We start from the raw sequence: 15,226 nt of genomic DNA on the forward strand, positions 1-15,226 counted from the left end.
CTGGTGTTTAGGCTGCTGGCTCTTCTGGGGAAACCTCTCTGAGAAAGTGACATATATTTAAAACATATTAAAAATTTCAGCTCTGCTGTATAATTAACTTGACATGGGGCAGATAATGAAAAATAAACTCTTGGGAAAAATTTCTTTTAAAGCCCCAACCCCTCCACCTGAAATGTATGGTTAATCCAAAACAATAAACCCACAGCTGTGCTTTTGGGGTACTTACAAAGATGCCTCCTCCATGATCACGTGAACAAACTTGGTACTAGGAAAATTTTTGTTCTCATAAACTCCTGATTATTTTGAAATGAGTGCTTCCAATTTTACCTTTATTACCTGCCACATACATTATTAATTACATGTTTTAAAAAATCAGAGCAAATATTAAAAAAAAAGTATTGAGAAAAATGTAATTTACAGTTTTCACCTAAAATGGCATTATTAAAGTGTGAAAAATTTTTTCACAAAAATAAAATGATGATGACATTCCAATAACAATAGCCATATTTTCTATACCTGAATTTATTACACATTTTCAAAAGAAGGCTCAGCTTAGAAAGGAAAAACCAGTGATTTAATAAGACATCATTTCTTCATAAAAATCATTTTATGAAGTGCTTAAAGAAAATGCTTGAGCAAACAAGTTATAGATTTCCATAAATTATCTAGGCATTAAAAGTTCCTGCCAAGTTTTCTCTGCCAGTATATGAAAAATGTAAAGTCTGACTTGATTTCTTTTGTAGAACTGCACAACTTTGTTAAAACACAGCTACTGTTTCACAAGAAATCAATTAAGACTTAGATTCAGGGGTGCTTGGGTGGCTCAGTTGGTTAAGTGTCTGTGTTTGCATCAGGTCATGATCTCAGGGTCCTGGGATTGAGCCCTGGGTTGGGCTCTCACTTCTCCCTGCCTCCCTCTCTGTGTGTGTCAAATAGATAAATAAAATCTTAAAAAAAAAAAAAAGACTTAGATTCAAATATTTCTCAAGTACCTCCTTTGTGCCAGTAACTATGCTGAGTGCTTATACTCTCTTAAATGTCTTCATTTAACTCCCAAAACAAGCACATGAGAATCATTTTTTCCCTTCAAGAAAGCTGAAGTTAAATGACTTCCCCAAGGTCACGAGTCTACTAGTAGGAAAAAGGAGCCCCCCGATTCAAAACCGGGCTTTCACACAGAAAGTTCTGGACTGCTCCTGCAACCACAGAATCCTCCGTATTCTTCTCAAGTATACCTGCAATGATGCTAGTGATGCCAACTCCTACACTCTCAGATTTGGTTTAAGAATTTGAATATGACTGAAAAGAAATGTATTTTTACCTGGTAACGTATTCTCTGACACTACCTTTCTGAGCCATAAACACTGAAGGTTCATGCAAGACTCAGTCCATGTTTAATCTAATTCTCACCCTCCTGCCTGACCACCAGCAGGCTCCAAGACTGCCTCCCTGCAAAGTCCATAGACAAGTAAGAATCAACCAGTTTATGTTAAAGTCAGATAAAAAAAAAAATCAGCTGATTCATCTAGAAGAATGAGGCAAATTTAGTAATAGGGTACAGCATGAATCAGAAACCTATTATCTGAAAGAAAAGTAAACTATCTCTACACTCATTGAGCAATGATCTGAAAAACTCTGCCAGGTCTCACATCGCTGTCCGGAAAAGGTGCAGAAAGCTGTCCCAAAGGACTGAAAACAGACTCTAAAGGAGGGGCTGACAGTGGGAAAAAGGCTAAGGGTCTGTAAAGATATTAAAGCTGAACGTTTTGGATTCACCTTTCCTAGTTCAACAACTTCTTCGCTGACAACAATTTCTCTTGTTTCTGTCATCGGTCTATAGCGTATTTCAGCATATCACTGCCTAATGTGCCCCTTAAAGATGGCTCCTGCTCATGATTATTACCTTCCTCCTGTCACTAACCATACATTAACTGTTTGGGAGGTGGATATAAATTCAACCACAGTATCAGCACAATGCATGAAAACCAAAATCAAACTTCAAACTACAGAATCCCTGAAGAATCTTAGAGCACGTTTAAAGCAAAGACATATTTTATAAATATCAAAAATGTGCTTATTTACTGCCTAACTTGTTACTAGCCTAAATTATGCAATATTTCTTTTCACCTTCATGTAAATTATAATGCCTAGAGATAACTCTCTAACAGGGATTGCAGTAAAACTGTGATTATGGACAGGTTTTATAACTACACTGTCCAACATACAAGCCACTAGCCATATGTGAACTACAGAGCGCTTGAAATACGAACAGCAAGTGCATCTGAGAAAACTTTTTATTTAATTTTAATTCATTTAAATTTTAATTTTAATTTCATACATTGCTAGTGACCACTCTAGTTTGCTCAGCTCTACACAAAGAGGAATCACATGATTTTTAAAAAAATATTTTATTTATTTATTTGACAGAGATCACAAGGAGGCAGAGAGGCAGGCAGAGAGAGAGAAAGAGGAGGAAGCAGACTCCCCACAGAGCAGAGAGCCCGACGCGGGCCTCGATCCCAGTACTCTGGGATCATGACCTGAGCCGAAGGCAGAGGCTTTAAACCACTGAGCCACCCAGGCACCCCGAATCACATGATTATTTACATTAATTCAGAATGGCTTTATATGCTTTCAAAGTATAGAATATAAACACACAAAACTGCCAGTTAAAAAATATTTTAGGTTGGAAAGAAAAATTTTGATCTGATCACAACAGCATAAAGAGCTTTATGTTTTCATTTATAAAGGTATACAGCATGTAAATTAGTAAGTTATGTAAGCAAGCAAGGCTACCTTTTGGCTGAAAATCTGCAACCATCATTTCAACTATTACTATACGTCTATTCTTTTTATATTATTATTAATTAGACTACAGATGCTTAAAGTGATTAGATTCATTAATACCAGGGTACATGCCATTAGGTATGTAATAATTTGCTGGAAATATTTTACAGTGTGAATATTTCTGAGAATGCAATTCTTTTAAGGGAGGGAATCTCTAGACACAGCTAAAGAGAAATGCTCTATTGACATTTATTTCATTTGGAGAAGAGTTTCTCCATATTAGAGGAAAGCAACAGCTACAACAGATTAAAAGCTTATTGGTATATTTAGAACAATTATTAGTAGGAGGTAATACTCTGAGTCAAATATCAGGATATGCCAAAAAAAAAAAAAGTTCACCTTCCAAATGCTTTGTCTCTCTTCACTCCTACCCTCTTCCCCTTTTTCCATATCTGTGTACCACTGCATACCACAAATGCCCTCCTAATCTTCTGACTCTTTTCTTTGTGACTAAAGGGCCATAAGCACAAAACTGAAGAATTCTGTATTTTCTACACACGCAATATTGCTTTAAAAGTTGGGAGTAGCCTTAGAAAAACAATATAGTTTAAGCCTTTTATTTTTACAAATGAGCAAAATGAAACATAAGATTAAAGACTTATTCAATGGCATACTGGTATCGTGGCAAACTAAAATGGAGATCTAACTCCTTGTGCAAAGTACTCTTTTATTTACACCTCGTTGACAAAGTGTGTGTGTATGTGTGTGTGTGTATTTATCCTAAGATCAGGAAACACCCTCAAAAGTCATCTGTGACAGAAAATAAGCCATCTGGTTTTTCTGGAGCAGATATCTGATGACAGTATTTATTAAATAAAATGATATATGTGTTTTAGTTTGTAAGAAATGTAGACTTATACAAATGTCTCAAAAGAATACAATTTGGTTCCTGCCTTCCTATAACCCCTATTTTTTTCCCTGCAGTTTTGCAACTTTTGATAGAAAAGTTGTTTCCTAACTGCACTAAACAGATAAAATCATGTCACACTACTAAAGACCAATTACAATGGGGTGAGCACTAGCAAAGGAAAAATAAAATTAAGTAAAAATAAATATTAAATTAATTAATTTAATGAATCATTGATATTTCTATGGTTACTTTTTTTGTCTGAACTAGTTTAACATCCATTAGCTGTCTGAGAATCCTATGAAAGATATGACAATCCTGCATTTCACAGACATATGTTAATTTCATATTCATTTCCTGGGGACTTGGATCAGACATTTTCACATGATCAAATAAAAATACTCAAAATATAAAGTGAAGTAAATAATTTTTGTTCTCAGGAAGTGTCTAGGAACTCAGATTTATAAATTTCTTAGTTATTCTTCCCTACTCTGGATATTAGCCCTATTTCTGTTCTTATTTTTGACACTGATATATGTTTGATAAAAATTTACTTTGCTACTTCACTTATACTGGATCAACACAGGTTTACCCAAATTCTTATACATATTTAAGAAGTGATTTTGATTATTATGTTTGAATTTTGTCAAACAGTAAACTTATTTTTTAGTCATAAGGTATACATACTTATCAAAGAAAAACTCAAATCAGCGAAGCAGAAAGTAACTTTGGAACAGAACTCAGTACCCATATTAGTAAATCTGAATTTCCAAGGCCAACGTAACTTTTGGATTTTGAACATGATACCCTTAGAGAGCAATTCATTTTGGCAAGTTGTTTTACTGTTTTTAAGAAATGCTATTTCTTGTTAAGAAAAATTCTAATCCAGGGGCGCCTGGGTGGCTCAGTGGGTTAAGCCTCTGCCTTCAGCTCAGGTCATGATCTCAGGGTTCTGGGATCGAGCCCCGCATCGGGCTCTCTGCTTGGCGGGGAGCCTGCTTCCTCCTCTCTCTCTGCCTCCCTCTCTGCCTACTTGTGATCTCTGTCAAAATAAATAAATAAAATCTTTAAAAAAAAAAAAATTCTAATCCAGCTCTCACAAGTGGAGCTACCAATACGTGCAGCAAAGCTGGAATATAAAAATACGAATGCCTACTGGAATCCGAGGATGCCTTAGCTTTTCAGAATGCCATGTCCTAAAATTAATGACTTTCCCCAAAAGGGGTGAATGTATTCTTGTTAATGTTTTAAATTTAAGTTTTTGCATTTGCAATTTTGCTTCATGATAGAATTATATAAAATATGCTTTAAAATGAATTATAAGAAAGCATGAAAAATTTTAGACCTTAAGAAAGAAAATTAAGTACAGATAGCACATAGCTCATTTAAAAGAGCTTTATCTTCTTCCTATTAGGGCCAGGCTTTCAAAAGTGGTCTGTTTTTGCTGATTCTACTTCCTTACCTTTCAACTACTCTTTGTTTTTTTGTTTTTGTTTTTGTTTTTTTAATTAAGGATTTATTTGAGAGAGAAGGAGAGGAAGAACGGGGAAAGGGTAGAGGAAGAGAGAGAATCCTGAAGCAGACTCCTAGGTGAGCGTGGAGCCAGATGTAGGGCTCAATCCCAGGACCCCAAGATCATGACTTTAGCCAGAAAGAGTGCCACTTAACCAAATGAGCCACTCAGGTGTGTCCCCCCGACAACCCACTCTTTTTTTCGAAGTAGCTCCTCATGCCCAGCATGGAGTCTACACGGGGTTTGAGCTCATAATCCCGAGATCAAGATCTGACCCAAGATTGAGAGGCCTGGGTGTCTCAGTAGGTTTAAGTATCTGCCTTCCACTTAGGTAATGATCCCAGGGTCCTGGGATTCTGTCCCATGTTGAGCTCCTTGCTCAGTGGGGAACCTGCTTCTCCCTTTGCCTGCCACTCCCCCTGCTTATGCTCTCTCTGAATAAATAAAATCTTAAAAAAAAAAAAAAAAAAAAAGAGGATTCAGATGCTTTAAAGGACTAAGTCACCCAGGTGCATAACTCTTTCATTATCTGATACAATTTGAAATGTTCTGTTCATATGCTTAGGTTTATTTCTGGACCTTTTATTCCATCTACCTATTTCTGTACTATTTTATTATTACCATGTTTCATAACATGGGTTTATGATATCCATTTATAAATGGACAGACTGTTCTCCCTACCCTACACTGGTTTTAACAGAAATTACTTAGTTCTCCCTGTATGGTTATTTTTTTCCAGATGCATTTTAGAATTATTTTGTCAGGGTTATTTGAACAAGTCCTTTTGGGGTTTGGATTGAGATGCAGCCCAATTTATTAATTTTTTTATGATCTGAAACATGGCAAGGGAATACATATATGTATATGTATATGTGTGTGTGTGTGTATATATATGTATATATATATCTCAAGAAGGCTATATATATAGGCCTTAACATATTTTAGAAAAATTAACACATTTGCATATATTCACATCACAAATTCTATGATAATCAATATAGGTATGTATTTAATGAAACTTTGTGTAGTGGTATTACTTCACAAAGGAAAAGGAAGAGAGAAATTGGGCTATACACAAGTTAAAAATCTTTGATGTCTTTGGTAAAAACAAATTTAAAAAGGAAAATGACAATCTGGGAAAAAATTTTACAACATACGTAACAAAGGAATTGCTACAAGTAAATACAATAATGAACATTCTTCAGAAAAAATTAACAAAGGGCACACACAAGCAATTCAGATTAGAAATACAATGGGCAATAAACTTTTTTTGCTAATAAATGTGTTTTTAAAAAACCCTTCAGATATATTACTGATAAGAGAAACCTAAATAAGGTTTTCAGTTTATCATGTTGGCAAAATTTTTAAAAAGATATGTAATATCCAGCATTGGTGTAGGGTTGAAGCAACAACCTCATATACCAATGATGGAACTATATATTGGAAAGACCAGGGCAGGGGGGTGGGTTTCATCAGAAAATTGGAAACGGGTTTATTTTATTTTATTTTAAGATTTTATTTATTTATTTGACAGAGAGAAGTCACAAGCAGGCAGAGAGCGGGGTGGAAGAAGGATCCACCACTGAGCAGAGAGCCTGATGCTGGATGCAGGGCTTGATCCCAGGACTCTGAGATCCTGACCTGAGGGGAAAGTGCCCTGAGGAAACAGCTTTAGAAGTCTAAATATTCCTTGATACAGTTAATTTCTTAAAATACTGGCAAAGAGGGGTGCCTGGGTGGCTCAGCTGGTTAAGCATCTGCCTTGGGCTCAGGTCAAGATCTCTGGATCCTGGAATGAGACAGGCTTTGGTCCCCCTGCCTAGCAGGGAGCCTACTAATTCCACTCTCTCTGCCCCTCCCCCTCACTTGTGTTCTCTCTCATTTGCTCTTCTCTCCCCCACAAATAAATTAAAAAAAAAAAAAAAAAACTTAAAATACTGGCAAAGAAAAATATTAATTTGCACAGAAATTCACAGTTGTTTACAATTTTAAAAATACCCTTAATTTCCATAAATTGTAAGTAAATTATAAGTTTGATAACATGGACTCCTATACCCTCAAGAAAAATTAGTCAGAAGGTTTAATCTCATGATAATATGTTACCATATTAAACCAAAATAGACAAGAATATGTAACAGTAGCATCATGGGCTAGTGGGACTATAAGAAAGCATTCTTCCTCACATAATGGTATTTTCTAAGTATTCTGCAATAGACAAGAATTAGTTTTGTAATATGAAAAAAAGCATAAAAAATAAGGTGCAATACACTGCTTATCCAATGAGAAGTGTTTATTGAGCAACTGAGCAAATGATAATACATGGAGTCCTCAAGATAGAGATTTTGAAGTTATATCCTATAATAGAGTCCTATTGCCTCAAAAATGTCTTTACTGCTTAAGAATTACTGCTCAAAGTCCTCTATCTGCAATGTTCCTTTTTCACCAAAATAAATATTTTATACCTTTATATCAAGTATGCTCATTTTCCCTATCCTCTGTTTCCTCAAATCAGTTTCTAGCTGACTGCCTTGAGTTCAAGTCCCCTAACATACCCTATGCTTTGAATTTGTACATTACTATTCCACATAAGATGTGAAAACCCTTATCTGGTAAAATACCTTCCAGGAAAAAAAAAAAAAAAAAGCCAGTTAAAAAAGGAAAACTTTAGGGGCGCCTGGGTGGCTCAGTGGGTTAAGCCGCTGCCTTCGGCTCAGGTCATGATCCCAGGGTCCTGGGATCGAGTCCCGCATCGGGCTCTCTGCTCAGCGGGGAGCCTGCTTCCTCCTCTCTCTCTCTGCCTGCCTCTCAGCCTACTTGTAATCTCTCTCTGTCAAATAAATAAATAAAATCTTAAAAAAAAAAAAGAGTTTAAAAAAGGAAAACTTTACCTTTTGGTCTCATTTACACACTGTGGTAAAGGATGAGTTTAGGATTGGAGAAAGTTATTATCTCAAAGCCTCTTCTCCACATCATGTCTTTTTTTCCACTCCCAAGAGCACTAAAATAATGTGCAAAACTGCCTCATGGGGATGAAATGCAGAAGGAGAAGACAACTATCCCCGCAGTGTGAGACTGAAAAACTAGTTCTGCTCATCACCCCAAACAAAACGTTTTCGTTAGTGGCCCCACATCTGGGGTGATGGGTTAAGGCAACCATACCTTCCATCTGTCTTTTACATCATTTGTCTTTCCAAATAAACTTCTGAGGTAAATGCAATATCACTAGATTTATTTTTCAGATGAAGAAACTGGACTTGAAATGAAATTTAAGATGTGTTTAAGATGTGTTTAAGATCACAGAAGTAGTGATTGAATCAATCCCTGACAGCAAATTCTTCTCACTGAAGAGCAATTCTCTCCTGTCCAGTCCGCGGCAGCAGTGGCAGCCACATCCACCCGAGAAAGAGCAGGGGCCTGGCTACAAACCAAACTTTGTTCAGGGCTTCAGATTTAGTAGTTTCTGGGGGGAGAATAACTGTGAAGATCCCCATCAAAAAACTGGGAGAAAGGGACTTCTAGTGAAATGTCCACATCCAGTTTAGAAGGCGCATTCAGGTGATCAGAGGTGGTGTAGTTTGACTCAACATCACTTATCTCTAAAAATACTCTTTACTTGGCTTCTGGGACAGCACACTCGTATCTCACTGACCACTTCTTTTCAATCCTTCTGGCTCGCTCCTTTTCCTTTGCTAAGCTTTCACTGCCGAAGACGATCAGGTCTCAACTCTTGGACCTCTTCTCCACCTAACTAACCAGCTCTCAAACTAAGGGATGTCTTCCAGTCCTATGGCTTTAAATATGTTCTACTGGTGATGCTTAAGATTAAATATCTTCAGGCCTGAACTTTGCTGAATTCTATACTTGTATATTCCATGCCTACTTGATAGCTCCACTTGGATGTTTAACAGACATTTCAAACTTAACGTATCCCAAACTCTGGATTTTTAAAAAAACAGACCTTGTAACTTTATTTCCGCCTTTATCGCTGTAGTCAAAACCATTAACAACTTAGTATAGATCACTCCGATGGTCTTTTAGCTCACCTCCCTGTTCCCCTTTTCCTGTCCAGTCTGTTCTCCACAAAACATTTCAAACTATACTTTAAAAATACAACACAATTCTTTTGTCAATCCCCCAATCAACCCCCCAATTAACTCCCCAAACACGTGAAGTTAAAAACCCTACAATCTCTATCCGACCTCACCTCCTCCTCTTCTTTCTCCCTCTCACTCACTCACCTCCAGCCAGTGCTCTCTTTACTCTCCAAATTCACTCGTCCCATTCCTGTCTCAGGACCACTGCACAGTCCAACCACACACCTACATGGCTTACTTCCTCACCTAAGATAAGTGTCAGCTAAATGTCGCCTCCTCACAGGACAGTATTCCCTAACTGCTCCTAAAATGGTAACTCTCAAGGCGCAGTATGTTGTCTTAAGAGGTTATCTTTTGTATAAAAGATGGGCAGCAGGCTAAGAATATATATTTGCTTAACTTTGGGAAAAAAAAACTCACTGGAATGATACAGAAGAAATAATAAAAAGTTACCTATTGGATTAGGGAACGTGCTAACTCAGCAACAATGTGAGGGGTAGGAGGGTTTTTCATATTATTTGTTTTTAAAATTGCTTGATTTTTTTGAACCATTTGAATGATCTATCTAAGGGACTACTTAGAAACAAATGAAAAATAGCAGTCTCCCCATCACAGTCTATCCACTTACTCCACATTTTCTTCATTGTGCCTATGCTTCCTTGACTCATTTTTGTCTAATTATCCATTATTATGCAACAGACTGTAAGCTTTGACCAACTTCTTCCATACTGGAGAAAATAATGGTCTTCTTGATTAAAAGCAAACAAAAAACATTCAAATGGTTTTCATTATCTTAGTGTCACCTCTTTTCTCAAGCATATTTTATTTATGTTACATTTACTCTATTTATAAATCTGCATGGCTCTGTACTCGGCTATATCCAGTACACAGCCAGGAGGAAGACATAAGAGGGCTGGCTTGTTAAATTTGTAAGTGTCTAAAAGCCAGGAAGGGAAACTAATCCCTTGGATGACAGACTCATGGAAGATCTCAACAAGTTTTAACCATAGCTACATCAAAGGAGATGGTATCTGAAAGGGTTAAAGTTTAACACGTTCAAAAAATCATCTATGTATACATACAGAATGGGAAAAATCTTAAAATAAAAAAGACACTGGCTTATGTTGACTATATAAAATTGGTGGTTTCCAATTTTTCAAAAAAACAAAATGAAAACCTACATAACTGCCAACTTTTTATTCATTAAGAACTATCATTTCATAAAGAGAGTCATTTTAACATTAGAAAAGAAGAAATATAGAAACTCAAATCCCTTGAATTGCGTAACAATAACTTAAAAGCCATACAACATTTTCCTCTCATTTTTCTTTGCTTAGAACTAGCAAAGATATTACTGTTATTAAAGAATTAACACAATTTTAGACTGTAAACACAAGTGTACAGCTTGAATTAAGGAAAGGGATAGTTTTACTACACTGCATTCAGATCATAATTACAGAATTAAATATAAAAACTAGACCACAACAAAAAGAACAGAACTGACAAAACTAAATCTAGGTGACAACTGATGAGAAAGGTAAAGGAAACAGTACCTATGAAGTTGTAAGGTTATCGTATTTAATTTAGAAAAGCTAAAACCTAGCAAAGAAATACCTTATTGTATTGTATTGTATTGTAATCTTCCTCTTATGACAGAACTATAACCAACGGGGAGCAGTTACACAGTAAAGCAGACACCAGCTCGATTTAATTATGATCTTGCTATTGTACTTTCCAGAAGCTAAATGAGACATCCTATGCCTCTTTGTTCATGTAAGTGTTGTTATTAGAGAAATTGGACTCAGTAAGGCCTCAGGGATATGAGCAGTAGTAGAAGGTACACTGCACCAGGTAACTGTAAGGTCTCCTCTAATTCTAAAATTTTGTGAATCAGCAAAGAGTATAGTTTGCTTTCTTAATTTACCAAAAAGGATGAGTGGAAAGAATCTGGGCTTTTGTCAAAAAGACAAAGGTTCAGTTATAGGGACTACCACTTAGTAATGCATGAGAGAGAGACAAAATTATTCACTAACTCTAGGCTTCAAATATTCTCAAATTTAAATGTGTAAATTTATACCTTATATACAAGATTACTGCATGAATTACACACACACACACAGGCATATGCACTGCCTGACACAGTAGGTTTCAAGACATGGTGGATATTAGTCATTTATTCAATAAGTATCATGTTCCAAAGGGTAATATTCTATATTACTTATTACTTATTGATATAAGCAAATAATGACATTCTCTGCTATGTCTCAAATTGTTTCTTAAACCTAAGCAACACATACTTGAGATTCTTTTCCACTTTCATGTTCTGTACAATCCCTATTTGTAGGTAAGTAATTTTTTAAGGTTTTCTTTAACCTTGCTTTTGTTCATTTCCTTTCTACCTTTGACATAAAAGAGGTCCTTCAGTATATATGGACCATGTCATTCATTTTGGCCAAAAAAAGTAGAACATAGATATACTCTTGCATAATCATTTACCTAGACTAGATTATCTGTCTAGTTTAATCAATTCTACTACCAGAGAGATGTCTTATTCTTTAGTATGGCCCAGGCTGGCTAGTTCAGTCCCTCAAAAAATTTAAGTAAATAAATTAAATCCCATTTCACCAAGGGTAGTTGATTATTGGAAATCTTGGTTATTAACGTAAGTTTATGAAATAAGGATGGTCTGAGTTTCTCCCCATCAGAAGAAATTCATTTCTTACTGAAACATAGCAACACTCAACATTTTCCTCCATATTATCTACCCACCAAGGATTTTTCAGATGGCATCTAGTTGTTTTTTGTTATACTTCCATAATAATTTGCAACTGTACAGATATTTTAGTTGGCCATTCAGTACATTGCTGTCTGTTAGTTATTTGAATAGGACACTGCTTAAAACCCCAATGTTCACGATAGAGAACAAAATCAATCATTACAAATTCAAATACTAAAAATTATTTTATGGGAGTATAATTTTGCTGAATAAAAAATGTTAACAAGTTTAAACATAGGCAGTATTCAGTACTAGATGAGTGGTATCTGATTACTATCAGATGCAACAATAAAACTTCACTGTTTTGTAACTGAAAAAAAAACTGACACTTGGAATAAAATAAATCACTAAGCATAGAATTTTTAAAAACACTTTAATATTTGCATTAGTGAGCATAATATATGATAACTTTATAGTATAAATGTCATTATTCTAAGGCTAAGATAGAAAACATGCAGTGGTTATTTACAAAGTAATTGAGAACAATGAAATTTACCAACAAAATACATTTAAAGTTTGATTTAATATAACTCCACATGCTGAATTTAGTTATTTTTAAGTAAGCTAAAATTTAAAAGGGCATATTAATAAATTCTTTCTAAAAAGTCTACTAAAATGCAAAGTAGAATTAAAGGGTAAGATTATGAAGCAAAAAAAGCACTCTGTCAAAAGCAATTAAATGAAAAAACAAATTTTGATAAAAAGTTAGATTTTTTTTTCCCTCAAAAGTTAATCGGAGAATAATGTAATTCACTGAAGAAAAATGAACTTCACAGGTTCTTGTTACAAGGGAATTTTACTTTTAACAGAGCTTACAGAGTTCATCATGCCATAAAATACTACTGAATATCATGACATAATATTAAAATATGCTTACTAATAAGTAGTAGGGAAAAACTTCCAAAAGTTTTTTTCTTATGAAAAGCCCATGTTATCGCCTCTTGGCCTTTTGGTTAAGATCAAGTGTGAAAAGCCCATGTTAGAACACCTTTCCTTATACTGTAAGTTAATTTATAATTACAAAGTTCCACTTCAGTAGAATTATTTTTGCATCACAAGGAAAAGGACTAGATTAATATGACTAGGGGTATCAATGAACTGGATTGTTAAGGCCAACTCAAGGAGCACGTAGAGAAGCTTTCCACAAATTTTCACAGGCTAGGGGGACTAAGGGACCAAACCAAAAGAGTCCACTGGAGGAACAGATCTTGGTTTTATCGGGCTCTGCTTTTCAACAGCAGTGACGCTTGGACAGACAATTCGGTTAACTTTCCACGTTTCAGTGTCTTCCTCTATGTCAAGTGCACTTAGATTCTTGAGTTTTAAAACACCAAAATCCTATGATATCCACAAAGTTAGGAAGGATGCAAAACAGCACTGGTTTTACTTTTTTTAAAAGTAATGGTAGAAAAATAGAAAATCATTTGTACCTTGCAACTGAATTACTAAATTTTTGAAACACACCCAGCTGGGGTTGTGTCAGTGACGATCTAGATACAGTATTCACAATGTAACTCGCCTCCCCCATTATCCCTCCACCTGCTCCTCCCCATCCTGCTTCATTCTTTCTTCCGCTTGTCTTAACGCCAGCAAACGGTTGTAAGCATTGAGAGCTCAAGATGAAATCATTTTAAAAGATGCATTTTTGAATCAACGATCATCTGCCCCACCACATTTCTCCCAAATGAGTGAATTTTCATTAAGAGAAGGAAAGCATGAATAAACAAATTCAGAAACGGAAATGTACCCGGCTCGCTTTTTGTTTTGACTGCTCAAAAAACAAAACCGAAAGATAGAGCCTAGTCTATTCCCTTAGGAACGTGAACGCGTTACCCACCCAATGAAAAAACAATTCTGCTGGTTCATTTCCTTGCTACACAACAGCCTCGTCGTCGAGTCCCTGCTAAGTCCAGTCTTCAGAGCCATCTAGTCATGTCGTGTTTATCACCTTGGCAATGCTTGGACAGGCACCGTCCCTGTCTTCCAGGGCTCACATTCTTCAAATAAATCCCTACAGCCCTACTAAACACCACCCTTCCCGCCCCCTCGACCTACCCCCACCCCGGGGTTCCATAACTTAGGACACAAATCCCACGTCTTCCCGCCCTGTGTCAGGCATAAAACGAAGGGAAGCACACCAAAACCCCACATTTGAATCTCAGGACAATGAAGCCGACAGGAAGCCACTCTCGCCTCCCCCGGGTTTACTACGGAGCCGGAGCCAGCGCGGGTGCAGTCGCCTGGCAGGGTGCGTGACACCACGTCTTCCACGCCCTCCAACCGCGTCCAGAGGGCGCCTGGCCGGACCTCCACCCCCCCTCCCACAAGCCGCCCCACATCCCCCAAACCAACCTCACCAGGAGGCCCGGCACTGTTAGCGGCTCCGGTCGGGGAAACATCCCTTCCGCAGCTGCAGCGCAGCCATTCCCCCCAGTGCTCCGCCCGCACCCGGAGCGAGCGGCTCCGGCGCAGGGGGAGGGCTGCACAAAGCCGAGAGCGCGCTGCAAAGGGTTCAAGACATTCTCGGGAAGAGGAGGCGGCCAAGGGCCCGGAGGGACGGCGGGTGGGGCTGGGGCTGGGGGGCCGGGTGGGGGAGGGGAGGGGCGGCCCCGAGGAGCCCCGGGTTGGGGGGGGGGCGCCGCGTGGAGCAGCGGGGGAGCGCCCCCTTCGCCGCCGGGCCCAGCAACCCGGGCCGCGCCCCGAGCCGCCGCTGCAAACCCGGGAGGATGGAGGGAAGCAGCGGCGGCAGCGCGGCAGCGCCTAACCCGAGCAGCGGAGCGCATCACTTACCCCTCACCGCTGAGAGAGGGACCGGACGGGGGAGGCGGGGCGCGTCGCGTCCCGTGAGTCTCTCGCACGCCGTCCTCCCCCCACCCCGTCGTCGTCGTCGCCGCTGTCGTCGTCGTAGCTGCCGCTCGGGTCGATCTCCCGGCCCTGAGCGCCGCTGGGCAATAACGTTATTCCACACACGCCCCGCACATAGCGGTAACGGCAAAGAGCGGCCGCCCAGTGCGCAGGCGCCTGAGGAAAGGGCGAGGAACCCGGCCCTATCCCCTCAGCCGGCCCAGTCCCAACGATCTCTTACTGCGCAGGCGCCAAACGCAGACAATGAAAAGGGACTGTGCGGAGGGTCTCACCCAAAGGCTTCT

At 38.3% G+C, this 15,226-nt stretch overlaps 1 protein-coding gene across 11 annotated transcripts in view; it reads right to left on the reverse strand.

Moving 5' to 3' along the window:
- The window catches only part of CEP170 (centrosomal protein 170), a 124,002-nt gene extending 109,002 nt beyond the window's left edge, over positions 1-15,000 (reverse strand). For 10 of the 11 annotated variants that reach the window (XM_004756796.3, XM_004756795.3, XM_004756794.3 and 7 more), the window contains exon 1: positions 14,868-15,000. The gene's annotated coding sequence lies outside the window, so the exon portion shown is untranslated. Of the gene's footprint in view, positions 1-14,429; positions 14,639-14,867 lie in introns of those variants that run through there. The other variant, XM_013058420.2, reaches the window with a different exon arrangement.
- Positions 15,001-15,226: the final 226 nt, after the last annotated feature.

The sequence above is a fragment of the Mustela putorius genome, unplaced genomic scaffold, assembly GCF_011764305.1.
Source record: "Mustela putorius furo isolate JIRA1106 unplaced genomic scaffold, ASM1176430v1.1 tig00000785_pilon_pilon_pilon, whole genome shotgun sequence".
Lineage (NCBI taxonomy): Eukaryota > Metazoa > Chordata > Mammalia > Carnivora > Mustelidae > Mustela > Mustela putorius.